The 21,817-nt window shown below is 40.7% G+C and overlaps 1 protein-coding gene and 1 pseudogene across 1 annotated transcript in view; both read right to left on the bottom strand.

The window, feature by feature from the left end:
• The window catches only part of HPSE2 (heparanase 2 (inactive)), a 277,616-nt gene that overhangs the window by 62,303 nt on the left and 193,496 nt on the right, over positions 1–21,817 (bottom strand). The window lies entirely within an intron of this gene.
• On the bottom strand, positions 18,996–20,633 carry LOC108285489 (annotated as a pseudogene).

Genomic DNA, 21,817 nt, shown 5'->3' with positions numbered 1-21,817 from the left:
TCCTCAAACGCTTTCTCAGTCCCAGGGTCAGCCTCATAACACGCAACCAGTACAGTTGCACATGGCCCCATGCTCCAAAGGGCCCTGTGCTTGGCTTAATGCTCTGCTGTTGACATCTTGAAATTCTCAATAACTTTATCTTTGAACTGCTGCTTTGTAAATGAAGTCCAATGGGACAATGGGACACGCGCATGAGTTGAGGAGATGTGCACAATATGCGTGTCCCAAGATCCTTGCTGTCATATTAATATATAGTGCTGCAATGCCCTATGAGCGCAGAGTTCTGGTGGAGCCATAATGTGGGTGGGGGACTTCAGCGACGCTCAAGTGAGTGCAAGATAAGTATGTGGAAGTGGGAGTGGAGGGACCGACTGCCTGAGAGGCCACACTTTCTTTCACCCCAGAACTTTTTTTTGAATGCAGGAAGAAGGCAATTGTTATAAGTAACACAAACAACCAAAGAACCTGATCACATCCTTTCTTTCTCATGTTACTTCTCTGTATTAGCCAACCACTTTTGCTGAAAATAATAATACAGAAGGAAAGGGAAAGATAAGGCAACCCTTTGTTCCTTTTTCGTTCAGTCCTTCCTTACTTATTAATCTGAAGGTAGAAAGTGTTGGAAGAAAGCACACATATTAAGAAGTGAAATAAAAAGAGTTGAGTTAGTTTTCTGCAATGTTTCTATGGTTTTGGTTAGAACAAAATACATATGTGTGTATTATACAAGCTGTGAAATATAAGTTATATAATTTCGGTAATTTTGCATATAACGAATGCTCTTATTAGCATTTAAATCATATGTGCACAATATAAAGATGAATGGTAACGCTCATGCTAATTATTTAAAATTTTAATTTTTCTTTACTTAGAACAATGTTAAATAGCACATTAAAAATACCATGACAAATCAAGAGACAGACTGGAAGAAAAGACAAAGCTTTCCTTTTTGGGACTTTTAATGGCACATTTATTTATTTATTTAGAAATGGAGTTTCACTCTTGTTGCCAAGGCTGAAGTGCAGTGGCGCGATCTTGGCTCACTGCAACTTCTGCCTCCTGAGTTCAAGTGATTCTCCTGCCTCAGCCTCCTGAGTAGCTGGGATTACAGGTGCCCACCACCACACCCAGCTAAGTTTTGTATTTTTAGTAGAGACGGGGTCTCACCATGTTGCCCAGGCTGGTCTGGAACTCCTGACCTCAGGTAATCCACTCACCTTGGCCTCCCAAGGGATTACAGGAGTGAATCACTGCGTCAGGCCTAATGGCACTTTTAAAACGTAGAGGACCCATATTGCATGGCCCATTTAGTCCTCACCCTAACAACTCTATGCCATCACAGTAGCTCCTTCGTCTTTTCATACAATTCATAGGCATACACCATAAAATGGAATAGGAGTCTGAAAAACAGAAGAGAGACTTGTGGACTACCTGCTGGGAAGACAGGCCTATGGGAGCCCCACGGTGGCTTTCTGATGATGAAAGGAAAAGCTTTAGGAGAGAAAACCATGGCCGCTGCTAGTTAAGGGAAATGGGAGGATCTTCCTTTGGTAAGAATTGAGTTTGATTGGTGAGACCCACAAGTTCCAGAGAAAGCAAAGCAGGTCTGTGGGTGTTGTGGTGACCTATTTACCTGGGTGGCCTCTGGATCTCTGACGGGCAGGAAGTGAAATATGGGAGTGGGATGGGTTGGGGGGCATATAACTCAGAAGGCTGAGACCGTCAGAAAGAGTCTTCAATGTTTTACATCCATAAAAGAACTCAGAAATTTGGCAGCATGAGTAAAGTCGTATTTGGCAGCTTTTAACACCAACCATGAATAATATTTGAACTTAAAATTTTTTGATGTAACACTCCAGTAACAGTATCTATCCTATGTATTAACGGTCCTATGAGTGGAAGGCAAAATTGCAGGAAGAACAATCTGAGAAGGCATTGTCTAAGAGGTATTTCCCAACATTGTGTATATCGTAGCTACTCCATAGAACAGGGATATGACAATTGTCATCATCTCTTGCACAAAAATTCCACAGCCTCAGAAGCTAGAGTTTCTGCTATTTCTAGCTTTCTAGTATGTAGATGCTAAAAATGGTAATACGTGCTACTGAAGGGCCTGGGTGTGGGCAGAAGGTATAGAAGACTGGGTGTAGCAAGGAAGTCTCAGCCCTCTGGGTATAATGGTTAGAAGGAAGGTCTAGATAGAATCTTTGTCTTTTACTGTGAGTTAGTGTTTGCACAGTTGTAAGGAAAACTAAAACTTTCATGTGGCTGTGAAATAGAATGTGTATAAGTCATTTATACGAATGTCATTCCTCTTGTAGCATAACAATCATATTATTAGGTGTATCAGAGCAACTCTGATGTAAGTTTTAGTTTGATTACAATACCAACTCCTATATTAAATTAAACTCCTGTAGTATAATGTTTAGCACTAGTTACGGGGAACAAGCCTTATTAAAAAATCACATTTCTTTGGTTCAAATTTCAGTGCTTGTGCTCAGGCAGCATGGCCATCTGCTCAGGACTTTAAAAATAAATACAGAGAACAATGTTTCTAAGAGACCTGGAGGCTGAAACACAGAACATGGTCATCATTAAGTTTACAGATGACACTAATGGGAAGAAGGGCGTGTTAGGAATTCCACATAAGAGTACATGCAGGGTAGAGGCCTGGGGAGAACATCTTAACCATAAAAGTAAATGATGGGGAAGGCTGGTTTTGTGTGGTCATGACTAGGTTAGGGCCAGGGCTCACTGGGGTTGAGGGGATGAAGCTGGTATAAATTTCTGGGGCATAGCACTCAGGGTCCAACTGTGTTAATATGAATTTGGATCTCTTGCAAAGATATTTAACTAGTCCACTCTTGCTTTGGAAGGGGTAGAAACTTTTTTTAAAGGGACCTCAAACCCACTCTGGGGTTTGTGCAGTATTGATGTGATTTAGGATAATACTATCCCAGATGTGCCTAAAAAGGAGCAGAATGTAAAAAATTATCCCTTGGTTTCCCCCTTAACCTTACCCCTCCCCAGCTGATTCATCCATATGCCCTTTAATTTCTACCTCCTAATATCTTTCATCTGTTCCCTTCTGCCCTGTTTATTATCATTAACCTAGTTGGGCCAACAGCTTCCTCCAGTTTTGACTCTTTGTGATCTGTTCTCCCCAGAGCAGCTTAAGTCATTCTCCTATAACTTAAATCCAATCATATCAGTTCCTTGTGAAGTTTCTTCACTGGCTGCCCACTGCTTTTGGACTGAAATTCAAGCTCCTTATCGTGATCTGCACACTCTGTATGATCTGCCCCTGCTCAGCTCTCCAAGCCTGTTTACTATCACACGACTGCTTTGCTACATCTAGCTTTCTTCTCTGTTCTTAGAACCTTCTGGACCCTCTTCCTTCTAAGGCCCCTGCACAAGATGGTGCTTCCTCTAGTTCCTCGAAAGTCCACCTCATTCTTATCCTTCAGGTCTCTGCTTAAGTGCTCCTCCTTAGAGACCTATCTTTACCTATTTAAAGTGGCTACTTCCCCAGAATTCCCCAACCCCTTATTACATTTTCCACAATCTGTTGGAATGATCTTATTTATCCAGTTACTTATTTTTATTTGCCTCTGCCCTAGATCGACACTGAGCTCCTTGAGAGCAAGAGGCTATGTCTGTTTCCTTCACAGCTATATTCCCAGAGTCTAGCACAGTGTTGGCACAAGGCTGGCACTCAATAAATATTTGTCGAGTAACTAAAACTGTCTCTCATCACAGACCACTGCCATGCCCAGCATATTTAAAAACTGGACCTCTGAATCCTACGGTCATTCCTAGGGAGGCTATCTATAGCCACAGAGCTAATGAATGTACCTGAATAGTAAACTTAACTATATATTTTTAACCCCTCAAGTTGCTGATCTGTGGTCCTCTGGTCAGCAGTGGGACAGGTGGATATAATTCGTGGTCCGGTGTTCTCTAAACCTTCTGTTGTAGCACTGGCAGCTTTGAAAAACTTTTTTTTTTCTTCTGTTACATCCTACCTACATTTTCCATGCCTTGGAGAATGCCTCTAAATTTTGTATCACCTGCATTCTCATGACAGTGGCTTTAACATCTGTCTTCTAGATCTCGCAGGACGATGAGAGAGACATTAATTAAAGGGATCCTCATCTCTGACAGCCTCCCAGCAGGCACTCCCTGCTTAACCAGAGCCACTCATCACTCTCCTGTGTTTGCCTTCCCCCAGCCAGGTTTTAGTTCATTTGACTGGCTTAGATCAAAATACACTTAAGTTTTGAAAGCTGAGCTTTATAATTCTAGACACTTACATTCTCTGAGTCATGTCATTTTCTCAAAAAAGCATATGATGTGAGTTTTAGAGGGCATTTCCGGAGGCAGAGCTGGAATTACAAAAAAAAGTAGGAGAGCAAAGAGGATGGACGATGCTTTGATCAACACTCATTCCCCAGGCCACATGGTGATTCCATCAGTGAAACACAGTGTGTGCAGATCAAACCAGGAGAGCCAGTGCAGAACAGACACCCAATTAGTTATAATAACCTTTGACTGGTAAGTGAAAGGAAGGAACTATGGAAACTTGGACACCCAGAACAAATTTCGGGACCAAACACCTTTGAGTTTCCTATCAGATTGTCAGGGGAAGGGCAGCCCTTTGGAGAGAAGTGCTGTGCATTCATTAGAACATGGGGAGCCAAGTGATTGGGAAGCAGCAGCCCAAATGGGCTTTACAGTTACTTCAAATGAAAAAGAAAGGCCATATATTTTTAAGAGAAAAAGCCATATAAATCTGACAGCTCCTCCCCACTCATAGCAAACCTCAGTCATCTCTAGCCAAACCACTCTATTTTCCTCACAGAGACTTGCATAGTGGGAAGACATTGTGAAAAATCAGTGGTAATAACCACAAGCCACTTATGATACAACCTGGTCTTAATTATGATGTCTTTGGGTTCATTCGGGGCAGGGTCACCCTCCATTTTCAAACACACACACATACACACACACACACACACACCCTAAACTCCTTACTCAACCAACACACACACAGTGATAGCCTCACACACAGAAGATGAATTATGCAAATACATTTTCTATTTTCTCTCTTAAATTGAATTAAGCTTTTCTCTTTTGAAACGCCTAAGTTATTAGTCTTAATAATTCTATTATCCAGTTAATGTTTTTATTTTTGTTGTGTTGAGATAGACTAACAGGGATAAAAACTGTATTTTAAATTTCTAGTTAAATATGCAAATATTGATTAATAGTAATCTCTATCAACACTTAAAATGCACATACCCTTTAACCCAGTCATTCTATTTCTAGGTATTTTTATTAAAGACATACAAAAATATACAAAGACATCCCTATGCATCCATCTTCTCCATTTTTGTACTCAGGCAGCTGAATTTAGCTGGAGAAAAGCACACAGTCAGGCAGATAGGTTTCACTTTAACATGATCTCAAATCTCACATACTCTCAATGCTGCCAGTTGTCCTAGATGTTTCTCTAGTTTCTTTATCAAGCTTGCCTTTCTAATCTCTGATATGATTTTTCTGTACATTTCCTTTCTCTTCAAAACCTCTTCTCCAGTCACTTCCCTTCCTCTTAGCCTTGCCTCGTACTTCAAGCAGTACAGAAAGCTATGATTTGGAAGCTCTTCTTTCTTCTTGCCACCCAATCTATGCATAATTGCCACTGTACCCTTTCTTTCCTCCTGCACAGATTGGATGTGCTAAATGCTGCTCTTCCCAAGCAAGGTTATGCTCTGTGTCTGTCATCTCTCGCCTTGTTTCTCTCCTGCATCCTCACTCCTCTTTCACCTGGATTTAGGTATGCTTACACATTTATATCTTCAGCTATGGTATTGAAAAAAGTTTATGCCACACCTAAATAACTGTAGAGCACTCTGTGATAGAGCACCTAGATGACTGGAGTCATTTCTGCTAACTCTGGCACAGATGGCGTGGATCCTTACCAACTGCCAGGGCATCATCTGGTTGGAAAAACCTGCAGAGCAACTTGGTGTCTACTGGCTGCTTTTGGTTTTCTTCTGCCTGCTTCATTTTTATTTATAGACAGTCATACAGAGAAGTGTATATACATGGGGACGAAGTGGGGTGGGGTTTGCGCTCTCTCCTGCTCAAGTGTACTAAGCCCAGCCAGATTTGCTTCAGTTCACCTTGTGTGTTTCATCCCTCACTTGGAGGACTTTAAATTTTCCAGTGGTTCTCACATTTTAGCATGCATAAAGGATCACCCAGAGGGCTTGTTAAAACCAGGTTTCTGATCCCCATCCCCAGAGATTCTGATTCAGTGAGACTGACGTGGACTCCAGAATTTGTGTTTCTAACAGGTTCCCGGGTGATGCTGATAGTCTGGAACTCTACTTTGAGAACTGTTACTTCAGTGGGGTAACTCTGACTCTCCTTTATCCATGTACAAGAGATCCTGTGGCAAGTGTCATGAGGTAATACAGGAGTGCATCCATCCCTTTTGTTAGCTCTCAGTCCAAAGGCTTTTGATTTCACTGCCTGACAGGCTCCTAGCAGTCTCTGTGGCAAGTAGCTGTGTGGAATGTGTCTGCTCTGCTCTGACTGGCTCCAGGATTGCAGCCGCCGCCCCCCCCCCCACCACCCATAGTATATACACAGTATCTGTAGGTAACCTGTAGCAGGGCTTTGGAGAATCAGATGTAGTAGAGGATGCAGCCCCGAATTCTCATCCCCTACATGATGCCCCCCGCCACAAGGCGGCCCTGCTAGAGAAGGCTCCAGGAGGAGCCAGCAGAGGGACCCTCTATTGAAGCCTGTTACTAAAGGAAGGGGTCTGGGCCCTGTGAGGAAGACCATGAAAGTCAGTCAGTCACTTCTGCCCTTGATTTTCTCTATTCCCCTCCCTGCCTGCCTTGCTATTTTCTTCTTCCCTTTCTTTCCTCAATATTAACTGAATATATGCTCTGTGCCAGGCACTATACTGTGGAAGTTAGGGATAACAAATGTGGAAAACCCAGTCCTCACCTTCCAACATTTTATGCCCCAGTGGTAAAGATAAATATTATTGATTACCAATTGTGTGACCTTTAGCAAGTTACTTTATCTCTCTGTGTGTCAATTTTCCTCATCCACAAATGTGGATCATAATAATACCTAAACGCATAGAGTTGTTGTGAGAATTAAATGAATTAAAACATGTGAGTACGCCATAAGTGCTTGTTGCTTTTTTATATTGACATTTAAACCAAGTAAATGTATTTTTAGGTAAATCAGCCCTAGAAGGTCCTTATTTCTATTTTTTTTGTGTGTTTAATTCAGAACTCTTTATCTGGATTTCAAGAGGGCCCTTCCTAAGCCAGGCCATGTGCAATGTTTGGCTGTTTAACAAGGCAGGCCCCGAATCTATCACTATGGCTGAGAAGCTCTTTGAGAGTTTGGGAATGAAAACTCTCCTGTTCCTATGTTGGAAGTCTCTAGTATTCCCTCAATACCCCCCCAAATTGTTTGTTACATACATACGAAGCTTCAAAAATAGAGGAGAAAGTACATCAGATCCTACAACACAAAGGACCAGCACAGAAATCTTGAACTGACTCTTGAGGGAGCTGGGAATGGAAATCTGTGGACCCTTGATTCAGCCTGGGTTGAATTCTGACTCTGCTTTGTGATCTTGGGCCCACATCTTAAGCACCCTTTGCTTCACTTTACTTATCTGAAAAAGATGATAAAGGTCCCAACCTCAGGGGGTTACTGAGAGGACTAAATAATACATTTGGGTAAAGCATTATTATTACAGTGCTTGATGCATAATACCCACTTAATAATATTAGCTCTTGTAGCATAATGTAAAGAAGACCAGACTGGAAGTTGAAGTTAGAGAGTTTTAGTCCAAGTGTGTCACTATTAATGTCCAATAATAATTTCTGGAGCTGCACTTTTCTTTTCTGTAAAATAATGATTTCAAAAGATTCTTCACAGGTGTAATCGGCTTTTTTAGCCTCTATCTTTCCTTTCAGAGGGCAGAACAATAGTCTTTCTCTCTCTCTCTCTCTCTCGGATTCAGGGAACAGACTGCAGACTCTGGAAAAGCTTCCTTTTATTTGTCTATTTGGCCTTTATTGCTGTGGCCTTACTGGTTTTCAGAGTGCTGACCTGATTCTTTCTCTTTCATGGATCTGAGCCTATTTCCATTTCAACAGATGTTCTGGGCTTACTTTGATCCCTTTCTATTTTGATATTCACTGAGGAACTAGAACTAGATATACCCCTGCTTGGAGCCTCAGTTTTCTCAGTTGTAGAGACTGGATGATCTCTAAGATCCCTTCTAATTCCAATGTTCCATGAGTCTTTGAATCCTAACTGGTACCCCTTTCCAGCTGGTTTGCCTTGACTGCTACAAAGCTGGATGTATTCAAGGGCAGTGTGGGCAATAAAGATTTCAGCCATTGGCTAGGACTGCATATGAAGCAGCTGTGATGTCAGGAAGCATCACCATAATTTGAGGCTTAAACAGCGTAAAGTAGAATTTTATAGAAGGTAGGCCTTTGGAGGTATTTATGGAAGTCACAGTGGGACATTCTGAAGATATAATAATGCCTTAATACAAAATTTCCTGGCTTTTGAGTCACTGGAACACAGTGTTTATGTTTCGTAATGTTAATCACATGCAATTCTTCTAAATCTGGGATCTAATGGATGCAAAAATTGGTCCAAATGTCAATTTTAAACATATGTTTTTTATATTGAATAGACCTGTATAGTTCCAAACACCAGTTAACTCCTTGATGAAGTTAGGGTCTGATTTTTTTTTTTTTTTTTTTTCAGAGGTGGTTCTGATTGTTCTTCAGGAAAGGAGAAAACCTTAGATCACTCCAGCAGTGGGGTCAGCTGAGGAAGACTACTTCCTGAAACAAAGCATGAAACCTGGGATAGCTCAGTAAATACTGCTCACTCTAAGTAATGGAGGAAGTTGGGAAGCTGTCCGGCAGACTTTGGTAGGATCTGGAAATTTGAAAATTGGACAGAACAATGAAAGCCAATGTGAGAACCCTTTCATGGAAACTTTAAATGCAGATGGAGAACATACTGATTTTGTTGGTCATTAATAGTCATCTGAATTTCAAAATGACCATTTTCATTTTTTTCTACTGATGTGAAACAGTTTTCACTTGGTCCTCAGAGAGCAATTAACCAGGCTTTTTGTTGGTATCCAACAACTGTGCTTGTTGTTTTGTCTGAAGGAAAGGAGGCTGGGAGATGACTTAGCCTTTCAGGACAATAAGAAATTTATAGTTTAAAAAGTAGCAGAAATAAGGTTTAGACATAAGTGCCAGGACATCACAATGAGAACTGGCAAAAACCATGATATGGAGGAATGGGTGGCATCTGCTCTGAAGACCTGACAACTGCTGTCTGTTTTATCCTACAAGGAAATGGAGGACAATTCGACTCTTAAAGCTCCTTCCCACTTGGCGCTTCAAATAACACTGCCATGACTCATAAGCATTTGAATATTTATATTTGAATTGTCTTTTGAGCCAATAAAAGTCTTGGAAGAAATGTGCCTCATAGTCATAACCTGAGATTTTTTTCATCCCACCTGAAATGTCCGAGTTTAATTATTCACTTTATTAAATAGGCTTTTTTTTTTTTTTTTTTTTTACAGTTTCACTCTTTTTGTCCAGGTTGGAATGCAGTGGTGTGATCTCTGCTTACTACAACCTCTGCCTCTCAGGGTCACAAAGTTCTCCAGGCTCAGCCTCCCAAGTAGCTGGGATTACAGGTGTGTGCTACCACGTCCTGCTAATTTTTGTATTTTTAGTAGAGACAGGGTTTCACCATGTTGTCCAGGCTGGTCTCAAACTCCTGACCTCATGTGATCAGCCCTCCTCAGCCTCCCAAAGTGCTGGGATTACAGGTGTGAACCATTGTACCCAGCCTATTCATTAGTTTTGGCACCAAATAACTTTTGGTTATTTTGTAAAATCCAACTTACCACTAACAGATAAGATTAGTGATGGATAAGGTACCAAAGAATGTGGTATGCTCTCAGAGAGCAATTCCTAAAGAGATATTTCCAGATATTTTCAGCAAAGGCAACATCAGTGAAAGAACTACAGAGCCTTCTGAAGTAGTTTTTTTGAAGAAAACTTTCTTCATTTGGGTATACAAGTTCTAAGATGTTTGATAAAAAGTTAACATATTACCTCCTAAGCTTACTTCATGTGTGAGGTCATCCTTCCCTTCCACCTGCCTCTCAGATGTTAGGAGAGCAAGTGAAAGGATTCAACTTCGTGGGTTACCTGCAGAAAAATACTTTATACTATTTTTTTACTATTGTCTTTGAAACCTGCTTTCCTGTCAGTGAATGTTTTCTCAAAGCAGACTTTTTAGCTTTTAGATAATAATGAACAATTTCATTTTCAGATTTAAAAAAGTCCAGGCAATCTTATATCAAAATTAGTTTTTCATCCGATTTCATTTACATCTTTGACAATTTAGGCTTGACATAAATCAGAAAACTGCAATGAGAGGAGAGGCTACATATTTTTGTTTGCTGTTTATTTAATCCTCTCCCCTACCAATTCCTGAAAAAGCAGAGGAAAAGAAAAAAGGTATAATTCGGACAACAATCCCTATGGACTGGTGGTGGTATAATCTGGCTTTTGTTCACCCTCTGAGGGTGATGCCAAATCATGGACCCTTCTCTTGCCAGATATTTTTGTGGGTTCTTCCAATGCTTCCCTGCCAGGAACCCCCATGCCATACTGTTTTCTTAGGCAGGCAGTATACTCTGGCTGACCACTCTGAGTGGGCCAGGCATGGTGGCTCATGCCTGTAATCCCAGCACATTGGTAGGCTGAGGTGGGCAGATCACCTGAGGTGAGGAGTTTGAGACCAGCCTGACCAACATGGAGAAACCCCATCTCTACTAAAAATACAAAAAATTAGCCCGGCTTGATGGCGGGTGCCTGTAATCCCAGCTACTCGGGAGGCTGAGGTAGGAGAATTGCTTAAACCTGGGAGGCAGAGGTTGCAGTGAACTGAGATTGTGCCACTGCACTCCAGCCTGGGCAACAGAGCAGGACTCTGTCTCAAACAAACAAACAAACAAAACGAAAACAAAAAAACTCCTCTAAGTGTATACTGTTGATATATATCTCAGCCTCTTTCTGTTGGGGCATAATTCTTTAAAGATAACTGAAAGCCCACCCTGGCCAATATGGTAAAACCCCGTCTCTACCAAAAATACAAAAATTAGCCAGGCATGGTGGCGCCCACTTGTAGTCCCAGCTACTCAGGAGGCTAAGTCAGGAGAATTGCTTAAATCTGGGAGGCAGAGGTTGCAGTGAGCTATTGCACCACTGCACTGCAGCCTGGGCAACAGAGCGAGACTCGGTCTCAAAAAACAAAAACAAAAACAAAGAAAAGATAACTGAAAGCTTGGTTACCTGCTGTGGTAACTACTCTAGCCCAGGAGAAAGAGGCATCTTTGTTCTGCCCTCGGTAGAGATGTAATTTCGTAATACAACAGCCCCCTCACCTCATTCAACTGTTAGGGACAGTTCCAGCCTGCCTCTTCATTAAACCTTTCCAGATGAAAACCAGGCACCGGGCTCTGTGCCTTCCAAACTTCAGCACATAGCAAGGCTTCCCAAGAACTGTCGATACCCTAGAGTGTTTCTGGGGCCAACGAACCCGATCACTGAGGTTGGAGAGGAGAGGAGCCTTCCTCCTATTCCTACTGCCGGGCTGACACAGCTCCCTTCAGACACAGACACAAACCAAACTTCTCTCTTATTAACCTCCCAGTCGCCTCTTACATGCAGACAGGAGATGGGCAATAGGTCCAATCTCATTTGGGTCCGGAGCTGTTTTAGAGCTACCCTTTAGGAAGTCCTGCATGGACAGGTTAGCTCTAACTTCTCTTTAAGATATATGGGCACTTTATCCACATTGACCCCAGCTTTGGGGCTTCAGGTGGAATGGACAACAGAAAAGTCCCACTTGTTACAAAAGTAAAGGCTCAATGAGAATCAAAATCAGAGTCATGGCGGAGCTGAGAGGATATTTTCAGTTTATCATTAGAAAGATCATTATAGACACAACTGTTTCTTTACTGCTTTATTTTAGGTTAGTGGAGAGCCAAAAAAAACTGCTAATGAAGCAGGCTAGGCAGAAACCATTGAGGTGATGCTGGAAAGAGAGAGTACTTCTGATGTGAACAAATAATCCTGATGGTCCTTCCTTCTGAACTGTGAAGGCAAAGTGAACTGCGGATGAATCTGGTTACCAGGGATAGGGATAAAAGGGGAAGGTCAGGGTTGATGGGGAGATATCAGGAAGTGAGGTCAATATAATAGGGGTCCAGAGTCATGTTTCCCATCTAAGGCCAACAGAAACAGAGTCAGGTAAGGCTGGAGAAGCTTCATAGCCCTCAATCAACAGATTCCTGCAGGAGAATTAGCTCACTGCCAGGAAAGAGAACATCTAAAGTTTTAAGTACATATTCACTTTCTCACTCATGCACACACGTGCCAGAAATGCTTCCTGGTGCTAACTCTGTACCAGGGACTGTGGTAGGCACTGGGATTGCAGCAATGAATGCAAGAGAGTTTACTCAGAGGAAAACAAATAAACCATGTTCAAGGGACTAAAATAAGTTCAGTTTGTCTGAAGAATGGAGTGTAAGAAGACGGATGGCAGGAGATGGGGCCGGAGATGTAGATAAAGGTCAAATCATGCAGGTCCCTGTGGCCCATTTTAAGAATCTGAATTTTATTGTGAGGCAATGAATTAAAGGGTTTTAAGAAGGTGTTAACAAGCACTGTGTTTTAGAAAATAATTTTGACCTCAGTATAGAAAATAGATTGAAAGAGAGGCAGAAATAAGTTAAGGGGACTTGGGGAGTAAGATGAAGCTGTAAGTTAAGTTTCTAACTCAGGTGATTGTGTGATAGTGATGCCATTTGTTTAGATATGGACACTAGAGAAGATTCAACTTATAGCAAGGAAATGGAGAGGTAGGGGAATGGAGATGTTGAGCTTCATTTAGATAAATGTGCCTGTGAAACATCCAATTGAAATCTGAAGGCCAGAAGAGAGAAATGGCCAAGACATATGTATTTGTGAGTGACAAATAGATAATAATTGGAGATTGTGAGTAGATGAGCTGATATAGGATATAAGTAGAATAAGAAAAGAAATAGGACTCGGAAAAAGCCTTGAAGAATAGTGATGTTTATAGATGGGTAGAGGAAGAAGAGCATACAAAGGCAAATGAAGTATAGCCAGAGAGGTAGGCAGAAATTCAGAAAAGAACAGTGGCTCAAAGTCAAGCATTTAGTAATCTCCTTTTCTATCGGGCTTTCTTTATCTTTTTGTGGGTCCTGACAATCTCGAACCTTCCTGAAACTAGGTTTATCTAATATTACCAGCAGATTTAGGAACGTATTTATTAGTATTTTATACTAGTTTCTTGGAGCAGCTAAGAGCAAGCAAGGCAGTTGTTTATTCTCTATGTCTATATAATGTCCCCCAGAATATCTCATTAAGAGGCCTAGGTCAGTGGTTTTCAAGAATCTTCTGGAGAGCTTTAAGAAATACTGATAAATGGGACCTAAGCCCCACTCCCTGCCAATTCTGCTTTTGCTGCCTGGGAATTGAATTTTTTTGAAGCTCCCCAGATGATTCTAAATGTGTAGCCAAGCTTGAGAACTACTGACCTAGATCCTATGTAATTAATGTGGCTTTCGATTTTGCATCAGTGTTTCCAAATAAAGGACATATATTCATCTCTAGAGAACTGCTTGTGTAGCTTAATGGAAGAAGTGTAAAATTCGAGTAGGTCCTTCAGGGATACAAGTGAACAGAGGCATAAGCATATCCATTTGTGGGGACAGTGAAGACACGTATAGGGCCATAGCAGATGGATTCATGTGTTTTGTCAAGTACTTTGACACATCTTGTCTAACTTGTCCATAGGTACCCTGCAACATAGGCTAGTTCTCTCCCAGCAGCACCAAACAGAAATCAGAATACTGTTCTCTGGAATTACGGACCTACTACATGGGGCAAGGCAACAGGTGACTGCTTAATATTAGGCTCAGGAAAGTGGTAAAGAGGTTCAAATCAGTTTTTGGTTATCTCTTGTCAAACCATTTTAGCAACGAATCAACTCCACAATATTTAACAGTCTGGTAACTACAAGGCATGACACTTACCATTCCTTAAAAAGCATGTTATGAGGCCAGGCATAATGGCGCACACCTGTAATCCCAACACTTTTAGAGGCCAAGGTGGGTGGATCACCCGAGGTCAGGAGTTCGAGAGCAGCCTGACCAACATGGCAAAACCCTGTCTGTACTAATAATACAAAAATTAGCTGGGTGTGGTTGTAATCCCAGCTACTCGAGGCTGAGGCAGGAGAATCGCTTGAACCTGGGAAGCAGAGGTTACAGTGAGCCAAGATTGTGCCATTGCACTCCAGGTTGGGAGACAGAGCGAGACTCAGTCTCAAAAATAAATAAATAAATAAAAAGAGCATGTTAAGAAAGCTGTTTGTATGATCCTATTTTTAGCATTTTACTCAGATTATTAGAAAAGTGTGGATGGCATTCTACTTCAGGGACTTTCTCATCTACCACTTTGTTACCCTCTCTATATCTCCTTTCTTTGTTCCTGGCTCTCTGCCCTATACCACCTTTCTTCACCCTCCCTTTAATTGGATTTGTTTTCTTCTCTTTCTCGCACACCTCTGCCTCTTTCAGTTTCTTGGCATTTTGCCATAAGCACTTTGACTCTTCTTTTAACTTCCGTGGTCATTCCTGGGTTTACCTCCACCTTAGGCACACCTTTCCTCGTCTGTCTTCTGCCATTATCCCTGCACCCTTCAACAGTCTTCCTTTATCTTTAAGAGAAGGCACTATAGGAGAAATAGCCCTTGAGTGGAGAAGGAGGGAACTGGGGTTTCAGGCTCTGCCTGGTCAGTGACAGCAGTATGTCCTGGGATAAGCCACTTACACATTCTGGGTCTCAGTTTCTGCACATAAAAATAAAGTTGGTATGAGTCAGTGGTTCTGAATAGGGATAGAAATGGTCTCTTTTGTTCATTGTGTATCCTCGGTAACTAAAAGAATGCTAGGAACATAGTAGGAGGTCAAAAATTTTTGTGGCATAAATGACTAAATTTGTTGCCTGAATAGACCACCAATGGCAGAGCATATACATTAAATCATTTTTTAGCATAGGGTTGAATTTGCATATATTCATACATATGTTTTCTCCTAGTTTCTCTTGGGCATGAAAACCTACATTTGTGTGAATTTTGAGCAAGGTCTGTGATCTGTAAATGGTGTGACATAAATTGGCCCATGAGCTAAAGGGCTCATGACCTTGACCATTGTGGAATCATAAAGATGTAGTAGGCCAAATGCAATTCTAGGTGGTTTGAGCATTCTCTAAAGCCATTTACAAGTGTGTCTTAAACACATTTTTTAGAAAATCAAGAGCATATGAACAAAGCGAAAGAATCATTTTTGAAAAACAGACTACATAAATAGAGAACAGAATCCAGAACATCTTGGAGTAATAAGTCAAAGATATAAAACATAAACTTCTTCAAAAGTACATAAATAACCGAAATAGATAATGCTTGCTCTCTGAAATATAGTTTGCAAGATGGAGAGAAGGTTAAACAGCAAGAAAATTAAGTAAACAAAAGCAACTAATCCATAGCACATTAAGACTGATAATACAGTCAGGAAACAGCAAATTTGAAGTGAAGAGCCATTTCAAATGCATCCACCATGATGTAATTGGACTCTAGATGTAAAGAGGAAATATGAGGATAATTAAATTTGAGATTGTGTGAACTTAAGGACTATACTATAAACTGTATCAAATAAAAAAGGAAAATCAAGAACAATGTTAGGAAGAGAAATAGCTTTTCTTTTTAAAATAATCTTTAGGACTCAGGTGACTCATTAGATAGAGAATTATCCATTCATTCTCTTCTTATAATTAAAAAAACAGATTTTAATGTAATAAATTAGAGTTGGGTAAATGTTTAGAATCGTTGTAGTTGTAAAAAGTTTTTCTCCTTTCAATTATAATTAAAAAGACTTTAACTTTATGCTGTCCTTACACTGTGACTCTAGTGTTTCATTGTCAAAATTTAATTTTTAAAAGGTGACCTTTGTTCTTCTGAAATGTACTGCATATGACAAATTCCAAGTGGAAGAATTACCAAGGCTTTCACATTTACTCCATCAGAAGCTCTGTTCCCACACAGAGCTCTGTCAGGAGCTAGCCAGGGCTGCCAGCCTTCAATGGACTTGTTTCTACCCTCCTATCTATCTCTCAGTGCCAGCTCTGCACCTTTCAATCAAAGAACCAGTCTTGGTGGAGGGTTTCTTCTGAATGTCAACCTCTTTTTTGCTCTGAAACAAAATGTCTTCAAACAACACTAGGGACACAGGGGTCTAGAAATCTGAATATACAGGCTTAGCCATTCTACCCGCAGGTGAGAGGAATACAGTGTGGGGGCAAAAGCAAAGGAACAAATCACTCTTTTAATCTTCTGAGATATTAACCAGTCATTCAGCCAATAACATATACAGTGAGCATACACTCTGTGCCAGGTCCTGTGATAGATACTGGCATACAGGGGGAAAAAGACAGACAATAGCTCTCTCCTCATGGCACTTAGGTTCTATCTATCTATTTATTAAAACACTGTAATTGTCTTCACAAACTACTTAAAAAACTCAAGTGAAAATATTAAAACTGATTTGTCCATGTTTAAGCATTCATTTAAATTCAGAATTACTTAAACTAGACAAAATTTTAAGAAATTGAGGAAGAGGTCTCTCTCTTCTACAATAATTCAATTTAAATATGTATAATATATTTATGAGATTCCAGGCAGTATCTGGGCATTGGAAATACAGATATGCACAACACATAGCCTTGTCTTCCAAAGCTGATGGTCTCATAGAGGGACAAAAATGCCCATAAATAACTATAATATAAATAATGATAGTCATATATTCCATAATAGAACAAAGCATTATGGTCACAGAGAAGAACATATTACTCACTTCTAATAGCTCTTATGAAACTTTGGTTGTAATCCTGATTTTCTGATGACTTAGTGAATGGTGCTAGACAGAAAAAGTATATTGTTGACAGTGGGTAGGCAAATTTCCTTTCCCCTCTATTTCCTTGTATACTTTCAGAAATCCAGAGATGAGGCTGGGCATGGTGGCTCACACCTGTAATCCCAGCACTTTGGGAGGCTGAGGTGGGAGGATTGCTTGAGGTCAGGAGTTCAAGACCAGCCTGGACAATGTAGCAAAACCCCGTCTCTACTAAAACTACAAAAATTAGGTGGGTGTGGTGGTGTGCTCACGTAATCCCAGCTACTCGGGAGACTGAGACAGGAGAATCACTTGAACCTGGGAGGCAGAGGTTGCAGTGAGCAGAGATAACACCACTGCACTGCAGCCTGGGCAACAGAGTGAGACTCCATCTCAAAAAAAAAAAAAACAAAAAAGAAATTCAGAGACGAATGTCTTTTCAACCTTTAGGTAAGGGAAACAGGAGCTTCTCTGAGCACTGACATAGGCATTCCATAGTAGGAATTGCACAGGAACACACTTGGAAACTGAGACATTAGACCCACTCCCCCTGCCCTTATTTCTACAACCAATTTCTTCAGCATCTGGCATCTTGAAAGGGTCAAGAAAAACAAGAATATTAATCTTACTGTGATACTCATATTTTTCTCACTGTGGCGGATAAGAGGATCAACCTTTCGATTCATCTTATACGAGATCCCCATTGAATTTCTCACAGGACGGATTCCCAAATCATCCCTGCTCCCACAGAGTCCCATAATCGCATCTTCTTTTGCCCACTTGCAGCTGATACCTTCAAGTCCTATTTTCTTACAAAGCTGTATGTCATCTGATATGAGTATCCTAAAGTACTCATGTTAAGGTTCCATTCCAGCAACCTCAAAATCTTTATCATCTGACAGTATACTGGTTAAGAGTAGAAATTCTAGAACCGAATTACCTGGAATTAAATTTTGCTTATACCACTTACTGCCTTTGAGACATTGGGCTAAAAAAAAAGGTAAGCCTCAGTTTTTTCATCTGCAAAATGAGGAAATTAATAGTATTTACCTTATATAGTTGTTGATAAGGTTAAATTAAATACTTCTAGATTACTTAGAACAGAACCTGATAGTCCACAAAACTACAAAATAACTATTATTATTATTCCTCCATTGCTGAGAATGAAGATACATGTCATATTTGTTAAAGGTCCTCTTTTCTCTGGCCTCCTTCAGATGTTGACTTTAATTATGTGCATCTTATATCTTGACTTATTTCCATTAAGTCTCTTCCCTTGCTACTTCAAAATTCCATTTAAAAAACCTATTTGCTTATCCTGCTACAGTACTGTGCGTCTCCCTTGCAGCACTGTCAAACTTCTTTTTTTTTTTTTTTTTTTTTAAAGAAATTTTTATTACACAAAGGTTGTCACATAATTGGATATTTCTCTGCTTTGTACACAATTATTCTCACTCTCCACAGAAGGGCTGCTTAACTTTTCATCGGGGGGTGGCAAGCTGAAGGTTGGTAGGACAAGTGATGCTACTGTTTTTACTACTATTAACAGAATAGTAGTAAAAATGCCTTAGTGATTTAAGTTGAAAGCAGTACATTGGTTCATGGCTCTTGTACCCAGTATCAGGAATGTACAAATTCTTTTTATTCAAAAATACAAAATAAATTATCTGTAGGCATGGATAGCAGTAAACCATTATATATTTTGTCAACTGAAACCAGTAACTGATGATTACAGTGATTTCTTAAACATCAGCTAGTCTTTTCTTCATTTTCTCCAACTGACTTCTCTGAAGTTATTGGTGAGGAACACTGCCTTGGGCTTCCTGCCACAGTTCATTAATAAAGGTAAAACACTATTCTAAGAGTGAGAACTTGCCACCTCCATACCACCTCCCATTCCACCCATTGCACCCATTCCAGGGTCCTTCTCTTCTTTAGGAATTTCTGTGACTACAACTTCTGCTGTAGTTAACAGAGAGCCCACACCAACAGCATCCAAGAAAGCAGTTCTCGCAACTTTTGTTGGGCCAATAATTCCTTTCTCCACCATATTCACAAAATCTCCATTCACAGCATAACCAACTTTTGAGGAACTTTGCAAAATTTTCTCAACTCTCAAAGATCCTTCAACACCTGTATTCTTAGCAATGGTCCTTGTGTAATTTTGAGTGTTCTTTTAACAATTTCTATACCAATTTCTTAATCTTCATTAGCTGGAGTCAATGAGTCCAAGGCTGGAATGCACTGAAACAGGGCACAACCCCCTCCCAAAACAATGCCTTCTTCAACAGCAGCTCTTGTGGCATTAAGGGCATCTGTAACTGTCTTTCTTTTCATTCACTTCGACATCACTTGTCCCACCAATCTTCAGCACAGTTACTCCATCTAAAAGTTTTGCCAGCCATTCATTCAATTTTTCCTTTCATATTCACTAGTTGTGACATTTAACTGCTCAATGATTTCTTGACTACATTTTATAAGTCACGAGGCTGAACGTCTTCAAGATGAGGGTCAAACCCTCTTCTCCAAACACTGCGCCACCAGTAGCAATAGCCATATCTTTAAGCTGGTTCTTTCTATTGTCACCAAACCCTGGAGACTTACCTGCCACAACCTAAGGACCAACCTTTAGCCTATCCAAGATGAGTGTACTTAGAGCTTCTCCACTGAGGTCTTCAATGATTATGACCAAAGGCTTACAGTGAGCATTCGCAATTTCAAGAGCAGGTACAGGGGACTGGACATTAGAAATTTTCTTTTCACTCAACAGAACATAGGCAACCTGGAATTCACATTTCTGACCTTTCGATGTATTAATAAAGTATGGAGAAGTATAGCCTGGATCAAACTTCATGCCTTCAATAATTTCTAATTCATCATTCAGTGTTTTTCCATCCTGTGATGACTCCCTTTCTTCCAACCTTTTTCATTGCATCAGAGATGACATGGCCAATTTCGTTGTCTCTATTTGCAGAAATTGTAGCAAACTGCACCATTTCTTTAGGGGTGGTAACAGGTTTATACTGCTTCTTAAGTTTAGCAGTTACAGCGTCAACAGCTAACATCACACCTCTCCTGATTTCCACTGGATTAGCACCTTTGCTAATCTTCTTGAGGCCTTCCTTGGCAATACAGCGTGGCAGTATAGTACCAGTGGTAGTGCCATCCTCAGCCTCTTCACTTGTGTTATTGGCAACACCTTGAAAAAGTTTAGCTCTAATATATTTATTTTTATCCTTTAAGTCAATTGACTTTGCAACAGTCACACCATCTTTTGTTACTTTGGGACTTCCCCTGTCTGCTCAATAATCACTCTCCTTCCCTTTGGCCCCATTGTAACGGCTGCAGCATTCGCTAAAAGGTCTACACCTTGAAGCATTAAGGCTCGGGCATCTGTACCAAATTTTACATCTTTGGCATAAGCCCTAGTGAGATGAGAAGCCAGTGCCCTCAACACCGGTCTCATCTGGCAACACAGTGTAGGTAACTGAAGCATTTCTGCGGGGCGGTGGTAGGGCGAGCACATGGCAAGGCAGGTCGTTGGCGGTGAGTGACAAACTTCTTAACAAAGCTCCTGTCTCCTTTTAAAATCACCTACCCACTTGTTTCTATCTAATCAATGTGGTCCAAGTGTTCTTTTTCATCACTAGTAGACTTCCTACTAACAAATGGGAGAGCTTTTCTTGGTCACTCTTTTTCTCCACCTCTGCATTTACTAGCAACTGAACATTGACCAACAACTTCCTCCTTCTTGAAACTCTCTTCCTTTGCCTTCTGTGACTCTTTTCCTACCTCGCAGAGTGAGCCTTCTCTACATCTTTCTTAAACGTGGTCTTTTCTCAAGTTGTTCTCAGTCTCCTTCTACCAGATCTATTCCTGAGCAATATCATCTACTCCACGGTTCAGCTCTGCAGCTGACTCCCAGATCATATCCCTGGCCTGATATCTGACAAAGTCTAAAGACTAGTATTTCCAACTCAGTAGAGGTCATTTACACTTGCATTTCTTGCTGCACTTAAAAATTCAACTTATTTAAGTTTAAACATTTTTCCTCAAAAGAAAATTTTATTTGAGTTACCTATTGCTGTTAGTACCTCTTCTCAAACCATACTCTCTCTGTGTTCCAGTCATGCTGGCCCTGTTTCTGTTCCTTTAAAATGCCACTTTACAGCCCATGCTACCTCTATTAGAAACTTCCTTTTTTCCCCAGCCTAGTAAACTTCTTTAGCTTGAATGTCCCTTTCTCAGGGAAGCCCTTCTATCCTTATTAATGCTCAACACTTTTTTTTTTTTTTTTGGTAGAGATGGGTTCTCACTCTGTCACCCAGGTTTAAGTCCAATGGCACAGTCATAGTTCACTGCCTCACTGCAACCTTGAACTCCTGAGTTCAAACAGTCCTCCTGCTTCAGCCTCCCAGGTAGCAGGGACTACAGGTGCAGGCCACCACGCCTGGCTAATTCTTTCTTAAATTTTTTTTAAAGAGACAGGGTCTTGCTTTGTTGCCCAGGCTGCCTTCAAGTGATCCTCTCACCCTGGCCTCCCAAAGTGCTGGGATTACAGGCATGAGCCACTGAGCTTGGTCAGGACTAGTTTGTTTTGATCTCAGTTGTGCCTCCAGTGCCTGACTTATGGTGAGCCTTCCATAACTATTCACTGATGAACAAAAGAATAAATGAATA

Source organism: Cebus imitator, unplaced genomic scaffold, assembly GCF_001604975.1.
Source record: "Cebus imitator isolate Cc_AM_T3 unplaced genomic scaffold, Cebus_imitator-1.0 Scaffold299, whole genome shotgun sequence".
NCBI classification, from domain to species: domain Eukaryota; kingdom Metazoa; phylum Chordata; class Mammalia; order Primates; family Cebidae; genus Cebus; species Cebus imitator.
The sequence above is the reverse complement of the archived record's forward strand: the minus strand, read 5'-3'. Positions and strand labels throughout refer to the sequence as shown.